Here is a 7,248-nt window from a genome sequence, read left to right as displayed (position 1 = left end):
TTTAGTTCTTACAAACAAGATGACGACTAGGGTAAGTCAGAAATATCAGGAGCAAAGTAACCGTGATATATTCAATATTAATAATTTGAAAAAATTACTCTTTAGTTTTTAAAATATGAAAAAATTTATTAATTAATTTTCTATTTTAAAAAATATATTCAAATATTTTTAACGTTTAAAAATATACTAGTTAATTTTTCTATTAATTTTTTTATTAAATATTTTATTATTTAATTTTTATAATTTTAAAAAATTTATTAATTAGTAGATTATATTTTTAAAAAGTTTAATAATTAGTCGCTCTAGGAGTATTTTAGATTTTTTTTATAATGTTTAATAATTAAAACTAATGGAATAACTAATTAATAGGCTTTTTAAAATATTAAAAATATTTTAATATAATTTTTAAAACTGAGATATTAACTAGTAAATTTTTATATATTATAAAAATTAAATAATAATTCTCCCAATCGCACACTCATCCTTCCCACTGCAAAATCAACCATGACCACCAGGAGGACTGCAACTAGGAACACCAGAAGTGTAGTGACAAGGATATCGCTTCATAAGTAGTCTTGGCATTATCATGTGATTGTGTCTGAAATTGGCATCAAAATTTTGGTTGGAAGCAAAAGCAGTTTGTATATTTTCACGTTTGCTTCTGAAATTTCCCCTCGTATGGTTTCTCTTCACATGATCCTCAAACCCCAAGTAGTTGTTCTTCCCAGCAATTTGTGAACCAAACCTTCCCCTTTGAGAAACCAAGCTTTCAAGTTCAACTCCAAGAGAACTAGGGATTGTTCCACCAATAATCAACGTTAGCAACAGCAGCTTCATCATCAAACTGGACAACAATCAATGTATGCTTCAGATTTTGTTATAAATATACATGTTAAAATACATACATATACATACACGTGTGAATGAATTTGGTTTTAAGAAAAAGAATTACCTCGCCATTAGGGCAATTTCACATGGAAGTTGCAGAATACTTTGCCTTATGGCCTCATTGTACGTATCTCATGAATAGTTTATATAAAAATAAATAAATGATTATAATAAAATATTGTAAATTTCTCATTAGATTAAATTTTATGGTAAGAAAATATTTGTTAATTATCTTTTGATTTGTTAATAGATTTATTATTAGCCTACACAAACTCTCTAATTTAATTAAATTAATTGCTTATTAGTTGATAGTCAAAGTTTTGAATATATACTCTTCCATTAAGAAAAGATGCTGCAATTTCATGGTGCTTAATTCCTCAGAAATTTCGGTCCAGATAATTCTTGGTGACTTCGTGCACAAGTTTAAAACATGATAACATTCATTAGTTTAAAAAAAATAATAATAACATAGCTAATCTAATTTTTTTTAAAGAATATTAGTTTGAATATATACTAAGAAAAATACTAAATAAATTTATTATTTTAATTAGAGATAGTGATTAAAAAATATCTACTAGTTGTTGAATTTTATGCCTTGCCACCTTCCTCGAAAATTCAAAAGCCCTTTTTAAGTACCAGAACTTGATATAACTTATCAACAGCACCACAGGAAGTTGCTTGCTTGATATTAGGCAAGGTTTGGTAATTCTTTGATTTGTTTTTTTTTTTTAAAACGAAAAACCATTATATGTTTTTATTTTTAATATTTAGACGTTGAGTGTAATTCTTGAGAATTAAAGTCGAATGACTAGTGTCAGGGTCATAGAGTTTTCAGGGACCAAAACTGTAATTTTCCAACATTGGAATTCCTAGAAAGCAATATTAGGATAAAATAGTAGAAATTAGTAGGAAGATAATGGCCGAGACAATTTGTTGTAATTCTTTTCCATGTATTTGTTTTAGGGGGGGTGTCATATGAGACATGTTGATGTCTCCTCCTGCCATAGGCCAAGTTGTTCTTAAGGCTCTTTAGGGGGGAGTGACTAGTTGGCCACCAGCTGGGGCTGGGCCCAGTTGGCTACCGTAGGCCTACGGAGATCCAAGTTGTTCCTTCACTCCTTGTAGACCGTCCCCCCTGTCTACAAGAGAGGTGAGAATTATTGTAACGATTGCATCGATGATAATGTATAATTACTATTTTGCCCCTATAATAAAATAAGTAGCCTGTTCATGAATTTCCATGTTCAGTTCTTATCTTTTGTACCTACTGTGAGGCTTCTGATGGAATGCTGTCTGTTGGCTTCGTTGTTCATTTATATAACATTGACTAATCAGGGTATTCATGTTCACAGGATATTGGGTGATTCTTAAGGCTGACTTGGCTTGAAGGTGTTCAAGTCAAGTGCCGCACGGTTCCTGGCGATTGCTAAAATCTGAAACCGTGACAATTGGTATCAGAGCAAGAAAGATCTGCGAGCAATATAAAAGAAATGCACGAAGACCATTGAGAGAAGGGTGAGAATCGTGCTGCCTGGTGGGTTGTCTATACCACTTAAGAGGAGAAGGCGTTGGAGATTGATTCTGGTTAGAAGTGCTTTGAGGCACTAGAAATGGGAAAAAAAAAAATGAACGTTGTTGGCAATGATAGCCAAATTGGCGAGAGATTGAGGCCATCCAAAGCCTCTTTCATGCGAATGACACCCAGTGGGGTGATCTTGAGCATAAAGTGGGGAAAGGGGGAGGTAGTGACCTCCCAATTATGAAGCTACGTGGAGTAATAACACATTGTGAGGCAAAGAAGACAAAAGCATGAGCCTTCGGGCTAGACTGGCCATATTAACTAGAGGTGCTGCACGCTCCATCGGGACACCATTGGGAGTGAGGTAATAGCCTAGTACTGCACACTCCATTGGAAATGTCTTCTGGAGAGAGGGTAATGACTAGGTGCTACCTACTTCCTTTTAGTGGCCCTTGGAGAGGGAGTAATGACCTCAGGTATAGTGATAAGGGGGAGGATGAGCCAATAGAGCTTGAGGCCATCTGAGAATCCCGAGACCATTTCACTCAAAATTAAGGCAAGAGGCCTTCTGAGACACAATTGAGGCAAGAGGCCTCCTGAGATAGAATTGAGGCAAGAGGCCTTCTGAGACAAAAGTGAGGCAAAAGCCTCTCATGTATTGTTTTTGCTTGCAGGAATGGTGCAAGAATATTAAAGATAACATAGGAGAGACTATGAGCAATACTTCAGAAGTGAACCAGAGGAACATTTATTAATGGCGTGCATTACGAGCTAATGCCTATGAAGTAGGCAATGGTGGAATCCCAGAACCTCAATCTGTGTCGTGGGATGGAGGTAGATGATTTTCTCTTTAATATGAACTTATTTGTTAATATTATTGGGAATTGTGATTGTGCATATATATAAAGAACAACATTTATGTGATCGAACTATAAAGCTAAATTTATTCCAAGGATGAAAGTGTAAAGTCTTATGGATAGAGAGCGTTCCCACTGGACATGAGAAAAGGGATATGAAATGGTAAGCTTCAATTTTACTACAAGTAACATTCGTTATTCAAGAGAGTTGGTAAACTCCAACAAAGTGTTCATAAGGAAAGTACATAAAGGAATTGTTTAGCATATATGGCTAACACGAAAGAATGTGGCACTTGACTTTAATAGAGTAAGCGGATTGTGACAACAGATTCAAGAGACATGGATGAGCTTAAAACCTTCCTGAATATGGTGTAGAGCAAAGGATGACTAAGATTGAGTTGATTCTATTACCAAGGAGTTAAAGAGATGTTCAACTCTGGTATCTAATTGATAGCCGCCTAAGAAGATGGGCTAAAGCAGTAAGTGGGGGAGCGATCTGAAATGTGATTAACAAGATGACATAGAAGTGGCATAACTAAGCAGTATGAAGTGTTCTCTATGAAGAAAGCCATATTATTCTACAAATTGCTTGGGCAAAAATGCTTCGAAGGTCTTGAAGGACTTGGTGAGTAAGGGAGGAGGGAACATAAGGTATAAATCATAGAGTTGTCAACTCTAAGTTGTTTGTATTTTCTTGTTCCTCCTCGTCTAAGGTAGTATTGTTCGCGTGAAGGGATCAAGCATGATGGAAATATTCTGCGAGTTATGTGTCAAATAAGGGACATGGGACGGACGAGGAGATCTTTAAAGTCTCATAGAGGACTTTAAGAGAGGAAATGAGAATCGGACCTAGTATAAAACAACATATCATTGCCCGGTGTCAGGTACATTGGAGTTGATGCTACGAAGCGGGCACAAGATACAAGATTCGTGGACCGTTTACACAATTGCTAGAATCAAGACTAAAACTGAAGTGGATGATATGAGGAAATAGAGATAAAGCGGACAACTTGAGTGCAGGGATTAATGTGAGCATGTCCTTTGACAAACTCGCTTAATCAAGGACATCAAAAAGCAAGATGGACTTCACAATTCCTTCCTGTAGTGAATCCGAGACGTTAATGGGTGTGGCGTCTCCCAAGAAAGGCACAAGTTATCTCTGTATTGTCCAATAATTGTTCCTTGATAAAGGAGAGGTAAGCAAGAGTAGTGAAGAAGAACCTAGTGGCTATCTAGCACGAGGGGGTGCAAGAGTAAACTCGACAAAAAGTAGCATTCGATGAAGTATTGTCTATTTGTGAGTAAGTGGAACAAAATAGGTAAATAAATAAATGTGGTCATTATGAGAAATGAGTACCATGGTTATCAACTGTTATGATATTCTTTTATAAATTACTTGATCCTGGTGCGTAATTAGTGAGCAAGTTATTGCTCCTGTAACTCTTGCTAGGTTGTGCAATGTTGTTAGTGCAGAAAGAAGAGCCTTGAGGGATCCATGTGAAACACTGGTGTGGATGAGATGGTGATAGATCAAAAGTGGTAGTTGCCTCATCTCTCAAAAACATATCCTTTACAGGAATACAGAAAACGAGCATCAAAATAGGAAAGGCATACCCTAAAAAGGAAAATAACAATTACAAGAGTATGAAACAATGGATGATAGGTGCCAACCAACTATGATTGCAGAGCACATGTTCATTCTCTTTGAGGTAAGTGAACATTTTGATCGGACAACCAAGAGGCATGTAGGGTGACATTGGGCGAGAGTTGTATCAAATTCCATTGAGAGCAACAGGGCTGTGAAAGCAAGGAATTCACTCGTCCTACGACACAAGAAGGAGGATAAGTGGAAACTGGCAAAAGTGAGGACCAGTGAGCTAGTCAAAGGAGTGTGGGGCTCAAGGTAATGAGGAGAGGTGGAGATCCTTAGTGACAATTCAGTACGAGAGAAGGGAATTTAACAAGAGGGAACTCTCTCACACCAGACAAGTATAGTGCTTTGGTGTTTCCTGATATTATTCTTTGTCTTACTTCATTTTAGTTATTCATTTTTTAGATATTTTGTGTATTATTGAGCCAGGTTCCTCGTGATGTGGGACTTGACAAGTTGGTGCTAACAGATATTGTGAACATACAGGGTATAGCTTCCTTAAAAAGAGGATTGGAAAATAATGTATAATTAAAAGGACAAATTTAGTCCTACCCTTGTTGTTGAGCAGGAAAGAGACCTCAGGGCTAAACAAAAGTTCTCACAAGTGGATCAACATGGAAGAGGACCGAGATAGGTCGAGAAGCACAGGTTGCTTAAGCTAAGTTGGTGAGGCAAGTCGATGTTGAGAGCTATGATGAAAGCGGCATAATAAAGGGGGTATCTTCTAGTAATTTCTTATTATTGAATCATAATGATGATATTAATTGCTTTATGTATAGTCAATCTTAGTAGCTGTTTTGAGTAGTCTTCTGCGGCTCATAGGGTTCAGTGGTCGTGGTTATTTGGTGTGTGATGTGTGTCATTTTGTAAGCATTTTGCTTTAACTACATTCTTAGGGAGAGAGAAAAAGGAGATTAAGTGAGCATAATACCAAAGCTTATGAAGGGAGGACTGTAAAACGGACAAAAGAGAAAGAGAGTGTGGAGTGATCTCTATTGACAATGGAGACACCGATTTCTTAGGAGTATTCGCCGAGCTTCGCTGCAAGTGGGATAATGTGGTGTTATGTCAAGGGAATGGATAAAATCAGTTCAAGTCTTAGTGGTCAAGTGTGATTGGCACACCTGTTGAGTTGTAATGGGTTGTATTTTAGATGACTTGCTATACTAATTTGTATTTGAATCTGACATGGGTGGTACTAATCTTTCTTATGAGACTATTACAGGTTAATCACGATGTCGTGTGGCACGAGTGTATGCAGGTTGATAGATTTGTTGCCTGATGGGGTCATGCTTTTTGAGGCGAGGAGTAAGGTCGACAAGTAAAGACGAGTAATGGCGAGACAGGTTTAGGAGAAAAGAACTAGTGATCAATGACTTCAGGCAATGAGTTCGTGCAGAGAAAAGAACCAGTGATCAATGACTTCAAGCAATAAGTTCGTGCAGAGGAGGAGAGCAATACTTTCTAGCACCGTTTGCAGTAGTCTAAGGAATCAAGGGCAGAACATTTACCACCAGAAGATAGAGCTTTTGTAGTCTCATCATCATTAAGAAGTAGCAGTCCACAGAGATCAATTGGGAGGAGATACTAAGGATTAAGGCTGTCCAACAATTTAATGGAGCAGGACTGGGATCAAATCACACTACAAGCCTAAGAATGTCGGACTCAAAGATTGAAGAACCCCAACAAACCCAGTCGACGAGGACGTCGACCGTTTAAGTGGGGGAGTGTCAGGGTCATAGAGTTTTCAGGGACCAAAACTGTAATTTTCCAACATTGGAATTCCTAGAAAGCAATATTAGGATAAAATAGTAGAAATTAGTAGGAAGATAATGGCCGAGACAATTTGTTGTAATTCTTTTCCATGTATTTGTTTTAGGGGGGGTGTCATATGAGACATGTTGATGTCTCCTCCTGCCATAGGCCAAGTTGTTCTTAAGGCTCTTTAGGGGGGAGTGACTAGTTGGCCACCAGCTGGGGCTGGGCCCAGTTGGCTACCGTAGGCCTACGGAGATCCAAGTTGTTCCTTCACTCCTTGTAGACCGTCCCCCCTGTCTACAAGGGAGGTGAGAATTATTGTAACGATTGCATCGATGATAATGTATAATTACTATTTTGCCCCTATAATAAAATAAGTAGCCTGTTCATGAATTTCCATGTTCAGTTCTTATCTTTTGTACCTACTGTGAGGCTTCTGATGGAATGCTGTCTGTTGGCTTCGTTGTTCATTTATATAACATTGACTAATCAGGGTATTCATGTTCACAGGATATTAGGTGATTCTTAAGGCTGACTTGGCTTGAAGGTGTTCAAGTCAAGTGCCGCACGGTTCC

The sequence above is a fragment of the Manihot esculenta genome, chromosome 10 (assembly GCF_001659605.2).
Source record: "Manihot esculenta cultivar AM560-2 chromosome 10, M.esculenta_v8, whole genome shotgun sequence".
Classification (NCBI taxonomy): Eukaryota; Viridiplantae; Streptophyta; class Magnoliopsida; order Malpighiales; family Euphorbiaceae; genus Manihot; species Manihot esculenta.
The sequence above is the reverse complement of the archived record's forward strand: the minus strand, read 5'-3'. Positions refer to the sequence as shown.